Source organism: Scyliorhinus torazame, chromosome 5, assembly GCF_047496885.1.
Source record: "Scyliorhinus torazame isolate Kashiwa2021f chromosome 5, sScyTor2.1, whole genome shotgun sequence".
In the NCBI taxonomy this organism is placed as follows: domain Eukaryota; kingdom Metazoa; phylum Chordata; class Chondrichthyes; order Carcharhiniformes; family Scyliorhinidae; genus Scyliorhinus; species Scyliorhinus torazame.
Genome location: NC_092711.1, coordinates 71,850,671 through 71,863,367, shown reverse-complemented (window position 1 = coordinate 71,863,367; position 12,697 = coordinate 71,850,671). Strand labels below are relative to the sequence as shown.

Sequence of the window (12,697 nt, the reverse complement as noted above, 5' to 3'; positions counted from 1 at the left end):
ATCTTCGGGATCAATGCCCTACCCAGCACAAAAAAGTCTATTCGCGAGTAGACTTTATGGACATAGGAGAAAAACGAGAACTCCTTACTCCTAGGTCTGCTAAATCTCCACGGGTCTACACCTCCCATCTGCTCCATAAAATCTTTAAGTACCTTGGCTGCTGCCGGCCTCCTTCCAGTCCTGGACTTCGACCTATCCAGCCCTGGTTCCAACACCGTATTAAAATCTCCCCCCATTATCAGCTTTCCCATCTCTAGGTCCGGAATGCGTCCTAGCATCCGCCTCATAAAATTGGCATCATCCCAGTTCGGGGCATATACGTTTACCAAAACCACCGTCTCCCCCTGTAGTTTGCCACTCACCATCACGTATCTGCCCCCGTTATCCACCACTATAGTCTTTGCCTCGAACATTACCCGCTTCCCCACTAATATAGCCACCCCCCTGTTTTTCGCATCTAGCCCAGAATGGAACACCTGCCCCACCCATCCTTTGCGTAGCCTAACCTGGTCTATCAGTTTCAGGTGCGTTTCCTGTAACATAACCACATCTGCCTTAAGTTTCTTAAGGTGTGCGAGTACCCGTGCCCTCTTTATCGGCCCGTTCAGCCCTCTCACGTTCCACGTGATCAGCCGAGTTGGGGGGCTTCCTACCCCCCCCCCCCTTGTCGATTAGCCATCACCTTTTTCCAGCTCCTCACCCGGTTCCCACGCAGCTGTATCTCCCCCAGGCGGTGCCCCCCCGCCCATCCTCTCCCATACCAGCTCCCCCCTCTCCCCAGCAGCAGCAACCCAGTAATTCCCCCCTCCCACCCCCCCCGCTAGATCCCCCGCTAGCGTAATTACTCCCCCCATGTTGCTCCCAGAAGTCAGCAAACTCTGGCTGACCTCGGCTTCCCCCCGTGACCTCGGCTCGCACCGTGCGACGCCCCCTCCTTCCTGCTTCTCTATTCCCATGATTATCATAGCGCGGGAACCAAGCCCGCGCTTCTCCCTTGGCCCCGCCCCCAATGGCCAACGCCCCATCTCCTCCACCTCCCCTCCTCCCCCCATCACCACCTGTGGGAGAGAGAAAAGTTACCACATCGCAGGATTAGTACATAAAACCCCTCTTTGCCCCCCACATTCGCCCCACCACTTTGTTCGAACGTTCTTTTTAATAACCCGCTCATTCCAGTTTTTCTTCCACAATAAAAGTCCACGCTTCATCCGCCGTCTCAAAGTAGTGGTGCATCCCTCGATATGTGACCCACAGTCTTGCCGGTTGCAGCATTCCAAATTTTATCTTCTTTTTATGAAGCACCGCCTTGGCCCGATTAAAGCTCGCCCTCCTTCTCGCCACCTCCGCACTCCAGTCTTGATAAACGCGGATCACCGCGTTCTCCCATTTACTGCTCCGAGTTTTCTTCGCCCATCTAAGGACCATTTCTCTATCCTTAAACCGGAGGAATCTCACCACTATGGCTCTGGAAATTTCTCCTGCTCTCGGTCCTCGCGCCATCACTCGGTATGCTCCCTCCACCTCCAACGGACCCGCCGGGGCCTCCGCTCCCATTAACGAGTGCAGCATCATGCTCACATATGCCCCGACATCCGCTCCCTCCACACCTTCAGGAAGACCAAGAATCCTCAGGTTGTTCCTCCTTGCGTCGTTTTCCAGTGCCTCCAACCTTTCCACACATCGTTTCTGACGTGCCTCCTGCGTCTCCGTCTTCACCACCAGGCCCTGTATATCGTCCTCATTCTCGGCTGCCTTTGCCTTCACGACCCGAAGCTCCCGCTCCTGCGTCTTTTGTTCCTCCTTTAGCCCTTCGATCGCCTGTAGTATCGGGGCCAACAGCTCTTTCTTCATTTCCTTTTTGATCTCTTCCACACAGCATTTCAAGAACTCTTGTTGTTCAGGGCCCCATGTTAAACTGCCACCTTCCGACGCCATCTTGGTTTTTGCTTGCCTTCTTTGCCGCTGTTCTAAAGGATCCACTGCAATCTGGCCACTCTCTCCTCCTTTTTCCATCCGTATCCAGGGGGGATTCCCTTCTGGTTTACCGCACACTGTTTTTAGCCGTCAAAATTGCCGTTGGGGCTCCTATCAAGAGCCCAAAAGTCCGTTTCACAGGGAGCTGCCGAAACGTGCGACTCAGCTGGTCATCGCTGCACCCGGAAGCTCGATAGTGACATTTAAGGGGCATCTTGACAAATACATGAATAGGATGGGAATAGAGGGATACGGACCCAGGAAGTGTAGAAGATTGTAGTTTAGTCGGGCAGCATGGTCGGCACGGGCTTGGAGGGCTGAAGGGCCTGTTCCTGTGCTGTACATTTCTTTGTTCTTTGGAGAGATGACTGGAAATCTATAACGTAGCTACAGTCTTATATTACGAGAAATAATAATACATGTACTTTATTACAGAACGGTAAATAATATATCAAATCTGGACCATGCAACAACACTAGACATATCTCTGTCCATTATTAATTTAATTGCCCTTAAATGTCAGCCATTTGGGGAACCCATCCCTTTAATTGTGAACATTAGGAAAGAGACCATCCTTTTTTGAAATAAATTTACAGTAATTAAGGTGCAGTTTAGCGTGGCGAATCCACCTACCCTGCATATCTTTGGGTTGTGGAGCTGAGACCCATGCAGAAACGGGAAGAATGTGCAAACTCCACATGGACAGTGACCCAGGGCCGGGATCAAACCCGGGTCCTTGGCGCCGTGAGGCAGCTATGCTAAGCACCATGCTTTTAGTCAGCCAACTAAATGCGTCAACTTGTTAAGGCAATGTTTTTCAAACTTTTTTTCCGGGGACCCATTTTTACCAACCGGCCAACATTCAGGATCCAACCCGGCCGAATTTCACGACCCACGCAGTCCGACCTTCGCGGCCGACGCCGGCTGACCTTCGCGACCCACTATTTTCTCTTACTTTGTTTGCTGCTGACAAAATGGAGGAATCGCAATCGTGCCCGTGATGTCGATGTTCGGGGAGCGTGACCTGCTCTCTGCCTCCCTTCAGGCAGGAAGATTACAGAGAATTTTTGAAAAAATCTTCTGCGTCTCCGATTGCGCAAATTCACGGGGAACAGCTGCAGCAGCCGGCTTTTTTTTCCACAAGTTCGGGGGGGGGGGGGGGTTTATTTGATAAAGTTTAACAGAAAAAAATGTTTACATCCTCTACAAATTGGAGGTTCCCCACATTTCACCGAAACATTACAATTAAAAATGTAAAAAAATAAAAGACACTTAAAAATCAATTAATTGAGAAAGCTTCCAAATACGACCTGCAGGCATTTTGTTTTGGAATGTATAAAACTCAAGATTAAAAACGTTGACATCTCTTTGTTGAAGTTACAGCTGCGGTGAAACCATCGTTGGATCACTCACCATTCTTGGAGTAAGAGACTTCAAAGTTCAGAAAGCAACCAATCACATCATTCCCCCCGAACTTTTTGCAGCCGGCAAAACTCTGAGCAGGCGCAAAACTCTGAGCATGCGTACCGATGAGCGGGCACGCATGCGCAGTGCGGCCGCATTTTTTTTAATATGTTCGTGGCCATTTTGAAGGCCGCTTGCAGCCGGCATTATTAGAAGCCGGCTGCTGCGTGCGGATTTGCGCAATCGGGAGCGCCGCGACCGACGGCTCCGCGACACACCCGACACCTGCCCGTGACCCACACATGGGTCGCGCCCCCTGACTTTGACAATGCCTGTGTTCAGGAGATGGGTGTGAGGAGTTGGAACCACTTTGTGGAGCCGCGAATCTTCATGTAATTTTTTTCTCCCAATTAAGGGGCAATTTAGCGTGGTTCCAGGTTGGGCTCAAATCATCAATGAGGACTCTGATCTCTGGCAAGGAAGGAAACCCTGGCAGGTGGGCGGGGAAGATTCACAAACACCCGCTGGAGGCCCCAAACCCCCAATAAGACCCATTGATTTTATTGTCAGTCTGCAGACAGGAGCTGGAGAACTGCACCCAGGCAGAGGAGAGGGAGGGAAAAAACTGGGAGTGAAGGAAAGAAATGGTGCAGATGGTGGGATGGGTTTGGATTTCAGCCCAGGGAGGAGGGAGAGTGTGAGCAAAGGGAAAACTGTTCCAGAGAAACTAGAATTGTCTGTTCAGAATTTCTATCCTGTACTGACAGTGATGACTTTTATTTTTTTTTCAAATTAAAAAATAAATAAATTTAGAGTACCCAATTCTTTTTTTCCTCAATTAAAGAGTAATTTTAGCGTGGCCGATTCACCTACCCTGCACATCTTTTTGGATTGTGGGGGCCAGACACACGCAGACATGGGGAGAATGTGCAACCTCCATACGGACAGTGACCCGGGGCCGGGATCACACCCGGGTCCTCGGCTAACCACTGAGCCACTGCACCTGCCCCTAGTGATGACTTTTGTAAACTCCTTTTACTGGATATTACAAGGGGAGGATTTACTGATGGAAACTCAAATCAAACTTCACATCAAGATTTAACAGTCACTCCATTCATCAGGACCTGAATATCATTAGTCTGTGAATGCGGAAGAAGAAATGTTTGAGTTTTGACAAAGAGTCATCGGACTCGAAACATTAGCTCTTTTCTCTCCCTACAGATGCTGCCAGACCTGCTGAGATTTTCCAGCATTTTCTCTTTTGTTTCAGATTCCAGCATCCGCTGTAATTTGCTTTTATTTAAGAAGAAATGTTTGTCTGGTCTGTCTGCAGGAAAAAATTTTCATGATCAGTGTCACTGAAAAAAACCCAATACACACTCAACTCGAGTGAGAGTGTTCCAGTGAACTGCCTGTGGAAAGAGCTTTTACCAGTTACACAGTCTGAAAAAACATCACACTATTCAGAGCGGGGAGAGACCGTACACATGCTCTCTGTGGGGACAAGACATAAACTGATCGTCAAACGTGGAGAGGGACAAGGACACCAGCAGCATGCTGAAACCATGGAAATGTGGGGACTGTGGGAAGGGATTCAGATCCTCATGTGAGCTGGAGATTCATCACCGTAGTCACACCGGCGACAAACCATTCACTGAGTGTGGGAAGGGACTCACTCAGTTATCCGAGTGAGGATTTACCAATATATGGGAGTCGAGCTGGTGAGGAAGTGAGTGGCCTTTAGTAAGGTTCAGGCTGCTCTGTGTAAGAAAGAAGTTTGATTTGGGGCGGTATACCATGCAAAGCTGCGGCTCACACACGAGTCCAAAGACATCCATTTTGATAGACCAGAGGAGGTGATCATTGTAAAGCATGGACTGGCGTCCAGTTATCTGTATTGGACAAGATCTACATTGCCTGTGGGGTGGGATGGGTGTTGTGATATCCTCTATATAGTTTTGATATTTTGTGATAAAATCTGTTTTTCTGTTCGGGGTGAAGGGAGATTTTCTTTATGAAGCACAATGTAGATATATATAGTGGGGGGGGGCAGGTGGAGACGGGTGAGCTAACTGATGACTAAAGAACTGTTTTTGTTTTACTCTGTGAGTGTATGGGTGCGTGTATGGCAGCCATCTTGGGTGGACTCTTGGCCTGCACATTTTGAAGATTTACTGGATAGTCCCTCATGGCTGATTCAGTGATGGGGGACCCCTGATTCAGCTGGTCACCTGGAACATAAGGGGAGTGGGTGGACCAGTGAAGAGGTGGAGGGTTTTTGCTCACCTAAAGATTCTAAATTCTGGTGTGGTGTTCTTGCAGGAGACTCACTTGCGGGTTAGAGATCTGACCAGACTGCGGAGGGGTGAGCCAAGTGTTTCACTCGGGCTTTGACGAAGGGCTCGAGGTGCTGCAATTCTAATCAATAAATGGGTCCCTCTTTCGGTCACTAGGATCATTGCGGACACTAATGGGAGATATGTGGTGGTCAGTGGGTCATTGGCGGGCATATTGGTGGTGCTGGTGAATGGCTAAGCCCCTAACTGGGACGATGTGTCATTTGTAAAATAATTGTTGGGATCCATCCCAGACCTGACTACACATAAATTGATTCTTGGGGCAAATTGTGTACTGGATGCTAAATGGACTGGTCCAAGCCCATTCAACCGCTACAAAAACAAAAATGGAGTGAAATCTGGACGGACCACCCGGCACGCCCCAGGCATCGGAAACGATAACAGCAAACCCGGCAGAAGATAAAGAAATCTGTTCCCATCAGCAGATTGTGACAGGATTACGGGACACAGATTTAAGATTGTGAGCAAGACCGACAGGGGAGATGGGAGGTAGATATTTTATACAGTCAGTGACAATGATATGGAACTCAATGCTTACACACACAAAGGTTGACAACCTCCAGGTCCTGATAACTCGAATGGTGCTGTCAGAATTTGATGTGAGGATTGCTTGTGAGTTCCCTGTCTGCGAATCCCTTTCTAAGCCCCTGTGAAAGAAGTTTACAAAGGCATCACTGTCAGTCAAGAAATAAAATTCGGGAAAGACAAACCTTTCTCCTGGTTTGAATTTGATGTGTGTAAATGCTCCCCTACTAATCCCATGTAAAATGAGTTTCCAAAATTAATCACTGTCAGTCAAGCATTGAAAGGGGCTGGTTTAGCACACTGGGCTAAATCACTGGCTTTTAAAAGCAGACCAAGTCAGGCCAGCAGCACGGTTCAAGTCCCATACCAGCCTCCCCGAACAGGCGCCAGAATGTGGCGACTAGGGGCTTTTCACAGTAACTTCATTTGAAGCCTACTTGTGACAAGAAGCGATTTTCATTTTTTCAAATTCACAATATTCTCTCCTCCTGCTTCCTGGTCCAGGATGACCGCTCATGCCCCCCGCTGCACACTGACCCTCTTGTCATCAGCAGTCCCCTGATTTGAGGGTGTTGTTGACTCAAGGTTGTGAATTTCTACCCTGGGTCTTCATGTGGCTGAACAGAGCCGCAGAGCTATGGACAGGATATCTAATAAGACAGTGAAATCTGGAGACCAGGATTGGCTTCCTTTTCTTTCCATCTCTGCCACCACTTTGCCTCATCAATAAGACATTGGGACTCAAAGACTAATCCAGTTTGATGGACAAGTTGTGTCCATTCTGAACAATGGGGAACAAGCTCCTCCTACTCATTGAAACATCACCCGACAAAGATAACAACCGCGCATGCGCCGTGATGCACATCCAATAAAGATGGCGGCCGATAACCCAAGCCGAACATGAGGAGCTGTAGCTCCGCTCGGTACAAACGGGGTCCCGGAAACTCTTTTCTGAAGACTGCAGCTCACAACAGCTTGACACAACGTTTCCGCCCATCCCCGCGATCTCTCGCTCCCTCCATATTGTTAAACGCCTCTCACCAATTTCGGATCTGAATAAGGCACTTCTCCTTCGCCATTACCCACACCGCGTATGCTTCAATCACAGCGGACCCCGCCCCTCATTCACTCCGATTGGCTGGAGGACTAGCTGCTCCCGGTTGGTCCTTCAGTACCGCCCCTCCTCTTCCTATTGGTCCGGAGCTGCCGTCAATCACCCGGGCATTGTGACATCCAGATGGTGAGACCGGCCACAGGCTCAGGCTGACTCGCTGATTGTCCAATAATAACAGTGAGAGTCTCAGTGGGACAATCAGACAATAATAGTGGAGATGGGCCCAGAGGAGAAACAGCAAAGTGTTCACTCACTTTGAGAGGAACAAATACAGTGTCTGCTCCAATATGTCAGGCTGCAGTGTGTGAGTGAACGTATCATTGGATCCAATGTAGAATCATAGAATCCCGACAGTGCTGAAGGAGGCCATTCGGCCCAGTGAATCGACACCGACCCTCTGAAAGATCACCCTACCTTGGCCAATCCCCCACCTTAACCCCACCAAGGGATAATTTAGCACTGACAATCCACCTAACCTGCACATCTTTGGACTGTGGGAGGAAATCTTCGCAGCCACGGGAAGAATGGGCAAACTCCACACAGACAGTGACCCAAGGTCGGAATCGAACCCAGGTACCTGGTGCTTGAGGCAACAGTGCTAACTACCGAGCCACCCCCGTAACTGTCATGATGTCATCCTCCGCAAAGCCATCTGATATGCCAAGAGAGAATATCAAACCAATCTAGAGTCACAGACTCTCGACGGTTGTAGCAAGGACTAAACAGCGTAACAGGCTACAAAGCGATGCCGAACAGTATCTCTGGCAGCAGCGCACCCCATCCCAATTAACTCAATGCATTCTATGCTCTGTTCAAGCAGATAACCAACAATCCGCTGGCGAGTGCCCCAGCAGCCCATAATTCACCCATACCCAACATCACAGCTTCCGAAATCAGATCGGCCTTCCTGAAAGTGAGCCCTCGGAAGGCGACGGGCCCGGACGGGATCCCAGGCCCTGCACTCAGAGCCTGCGCGGACCAGCTGGCAGAGGTATTCGCGGACATCTTTAACCTGTCCCTACTCCACTCCGAGGTCCCCACCTGCTTCAAGAAGACCACCATCATACCGGTACCAAAGAACCACCAGGCAACTTGCCTGAATGACTACCGTCCGGTGGCCCTGACTTCAGTCGTAATGAAGTGCTTCGAGAGGTTGATCATGAAGCCCATCACCTCCATACTCCCAGAATGCCTTGATCCACAGCAATTCGATACCGTTGCAACCGGTCCACATCAGACTCCATTTCCCTGGCCCTACACTCATCCCTAGAGCATCTGGACAACAAGGACTCTTACATCAGACTCCTATTTATTGACTACAGCTCCGCCTTCAACACCATAATCCCAGCCAAGCTCATATCAAAACTCCAAAACCTAGGACTTGGCTACCCACTCTGCAATTGGATCCTCGATTTTCTGAACAAACAGACAGCAGTCAGTAAGAATGAACAACAACACCTCCTCCACAATAATCCTCAACACCGGGGCCCCGCAAGGCTGCGTACTTAGCCCTTACTCTACTCCCTGTACACACATGACTGAGTGGCAAAATTTGGTTCCAACTCCATCGACAAGTTTGCTGACGATACGTCCATAGTGGGCCGGATCTCGAATAACGACGAGTCAGAATACAGGAGGGAGATAGAGAACCTAGTGGAGTGGTGTAGCGACAACAATCTCTCCCTCAATGCCAGCAAAACTAAAGAGCTGGTCATTGACGTCAGGAAGCAATGTACTGTATACACCCCTGTCAGCATCAACGGGGCCGAGGTGGAGATGATTAGCAGTTTCAAATTCCTAGGGGTGCACATCTCCAAAAATCGGTCCTGGTCCACCCACGTCGATGCTACCACCAAGAAAGCACAACAGCACCTATACTTCCTCAGGAAACTAAGGAAATTTGGCATGTCCACATTAACCCTTACCAACTTTTACAGATGCACCACAGAAAGCATCCTATCGAGCTGCATCACAGCCTGGTATGGCAACTGCTCGGCCCAGGACTGCAAGACATTTCAGAGAGTCATGAACACTGCCCAGTCCATCACACGAACCTGCCTCCCATCCATTGACTCCATCTACACCTCCCACTGCCTGGGGAAAGCGGGCAGCATAATCAAAGATCCCTCCCACCCGGCTTACTCACTCTTCCAACTTCTTCCATCGGGCAGGAGATACAGAAGTCTGAGAACACACACGAACAGACTCAAAAACAGCTTCTTCCCCACTGTCACCAGACTCCTAAATGACCCTCTTATGGACTGACCTTATTAACATTACACCCTGCATGCTTCATCCGATGCCGGTGCTTTTGTAGTTACATTGTATATCTTGTGTTGCCCTATTTTGTATTTTATTTTATTCCCTTTTCTTCCCATGTACTTAATGATCTGTCGAGCTGCTCGCAGAAAAATACTTTTCACTGTACCTCGGTACACGTGACAATAAACAAATCCAATCCAACCCAATTAGACAATAACCTGCCTGTTATTCCAATTCTGGTGTGTGTTACTCTTTTACTGTTATCATTAGACACTAATAGGAGGGCAAAATGCAAGGTAGCAATGATATTTTGAAGTCTCTGTGTTACAGTGAGTGTCACTGGGAGGTGTGTGATAAAATGGGAATGGAAACATCATGACAAAGGATAGCACGGTGGCAGTGGTTAGCACTGCTGCCTCACGGTGCTGAGGACCCAGGTTCAATCCCGGACCCAGGTCACAGCTGTGTGGAGTTTGCACATTCTACCCATGTCTCCATGGGTCTGACCCCCACATCCCAAAGATGTGCAGGCTAGGTGGATTGGCCACTCTTTTGAGGTCCACCACCAAAATAGAACAAAGGAAACAAACTTAGGGACAAAGCAAAAAGGGCCGCTCCAGTTAGGGGCACTGCCCGAACGTAACAAAGATCAGCAGAAACTTAAAAACATCTAATGAGAGTGCATTTAAAGGGGTCAATAAAGCACCCCAACCTCTGCGGTGCCCACCGGGCATGGAAGGCCTCGCTGGTGCCCATGGACACTGCATCCTCCCTTTCTAGGGACACCCAGCTGCGAAGTAGCCGTGTAAAAGGGGCAAACAGTCTGGTCAGATGACCCCCTCGGTCGCCCGCTGCCTGGACCTATAAATGACAGGCTTCGCCAGGCCCAGAAGCAGGTTCACAAGGAGGTAAGTGCCGCTGATTCGTGAGGTCATCGGCCCAAGTAGGACTCAGCAAAAACACAGTCCGTGCTCCCACTCTGAAACGACCACTGACCTCCAACTCCTCCCTGCTGATGTGTGGAGTCTTCAGGCTGGGAGAGGGCTCAGCAAACACACTGCCCACTTGATCCCCCTGCCCCGGAACAAGCACACCGGATAGAATAAGGACGGTTTTGTCCTTGCTGAAGGCAGATGTTATCAGTTGGGAGAACTGGGCAGGGCCGGGCCCTCAACCCGGGAGGGGCCCAGCAAACAAGCAGTCCCATCTTGTTTTTGAAGTTACCTCCTTGTTGTTGTCCTTCTCTCCTCTCCTTCCTCCAGGCAGCAACCAGCACTGGACTCAGGCAGCAAACTCAGCAGCAGCAATAGAGAGAAAGAGAGAGAGAGCAGCAACAGCAGCAGCCACTCTTCATCACAGCAACAACCTCACAACACCAAAGTCTGCACTGGGAGTTCTGGCTTCGGGTTGGCCATGGTAATTGCCCCTTAATTGGAAACAAATAATTGGGTACTCTAAATTTATAATTAATAATAATACTACTCACCTCTGTCACAATTTTGGTGTTTTCAAGTTTACAATCTCCTGCTGCAATCTTCGGCTGGAAAGATATCAGAAGCTTTGGAAGCAGCTGTAAAAGGAAATTACAATGGTCAGAAATGTTAGTCGAGGTTAGAAATTAAGATCAGACAAACATTTATCTTGGTTTGAGTTTGCTGGGTGTAAATCCCCCCTTCTAACCCCGGTAAAAGGAGTTTCAAAAATCCATCACTCTTCCGAGTCCAGGATAGAAGTTCCAAACATTCTCTTCCCTTGTTGCCTGTTCCAGGATTATTTAATGAGGGTTATACTTGCTTTGGAAGAAGTTCAGTGAAGTTTCACTAGTCTGATTCCTGGGATGGGAGAGTTTGTTTTATGGAGCAAGATTGAGCCTGTTTGGTCTGTACCTGATGGGAGTTTCAAAGAATGAGAGGTGATCTTATTTAAACATCTGAGGGGTTTTGATAAGATAGATGATGAAAGAATATTTTTCCACATGGGATTCAAGAACTAAGGGAGACAGTTTAAAGAGTTCTCCAGTTTGACACTGAGATAAGCAGAAATGTCTTCCCTCAGAGGGTCATTAGTCTGTGGATAAAGGCAAATTACTGCAGATGCTGGAATCTGAAACAAAAACAGAAAATACTGGACAATCTCAGCCGGTCTGACAGTATCTGTGGAGAGAAAAGGGAGCTAACGTTTTGAGTCTGGAGGACTCTTTGTCAAGGCTGAGTTTGTGGAATTCTCTTTCCCAGAGAGCAGTGGTGCTGGGTCACTGAATATACTCAAAGCTGAGTTAGTCTTTTTTTAAATCTACTGGAGGGGTCAAAGGTTTTTGGGGAAGGCAGGAAAATGTAATTAATGGCACATTCGGATCAGCGTTTATTGAATGGCAGAGCAGTGTCAATAGGCCGAATGGCCTACTCCTGCTGTTAATTCTGATATTATTATTCTTCTGTTCTTCGGATTGCCACACATGGAAGTAGCACCTTGCCTCTCTGGAGGGGCCTGTCAATCATCGAGACAATGATTTTCTCTCCTGGTCACCGGGATCCTGAAGCACCGCCTCTGTTACGTCATCAAGGTGGCCCCTCAGCCGCGCCGCTAAACAAAGATGGCGGCCGTGGAACTGGGCCTGATACCGGATAAAAGCTCTGCAGCTGCAAACGCGGAATTTGCAGGGTCTTCTTGCGGCCTTGTGACCAGCAGGTGTTTATGAAGCCTTCACTCCCTCCCCATCCCGACGCGTCTCCATTCCTCTCACCGCCCGAAACAGCCGCTCCCACACTCGCAGACCTCCGAGCAAAGTGACACTACGCATCCTCCTGATACGCCCAGCATTGCATCTGCGCACTGGGCTCCTGTGGAGTGAATAGGGCACTTTCACAGCCGCATGGAATGCTGGGTAATAGCCGCACCATTGAAACCGCAAACAATAAATACAAAATAGCTTGGATCCCAATCGATAAAAATAATTAAACAAATTATTGTCAATGGGTCTTCTGCTAGTCTCCATTTCTCAAAATGATGAAATGCTGCTCTCCCGTGGAACAATGAAGAACTTAAGGTGGTTTTTTTCGCC

At 48.9% G+C, this 12,697-nt stretch overlaps 1 long non-coding RNA gene across 1 annotated transcript in view; it reads right to left on the bottom strand.

The window, feature by feature from the left end:
• LOC140418404 (uncharacterized) overlaps nt 1–12,405 on the bottom strand; it is a 128,285-nt gene extending 115,880 nt beyond the window's left edge. The window contains exons 1-2 of the long non-coding RNA XR_011945012.1: nt 12,105–12,405; nt 11,123–11,206 (exon numbers count right to left, since the gene is read on the bottom strand). This is a non-coding gene — a long non-coding RNA (uncharacterized lncRNA). The remainder of the gene's footprint in view (nt 1–11,122; nt 11,207–12,104) is intronic.
• Between the last annotated feature and the right edge of the window lie 292 nt (nt 12,406–12,697).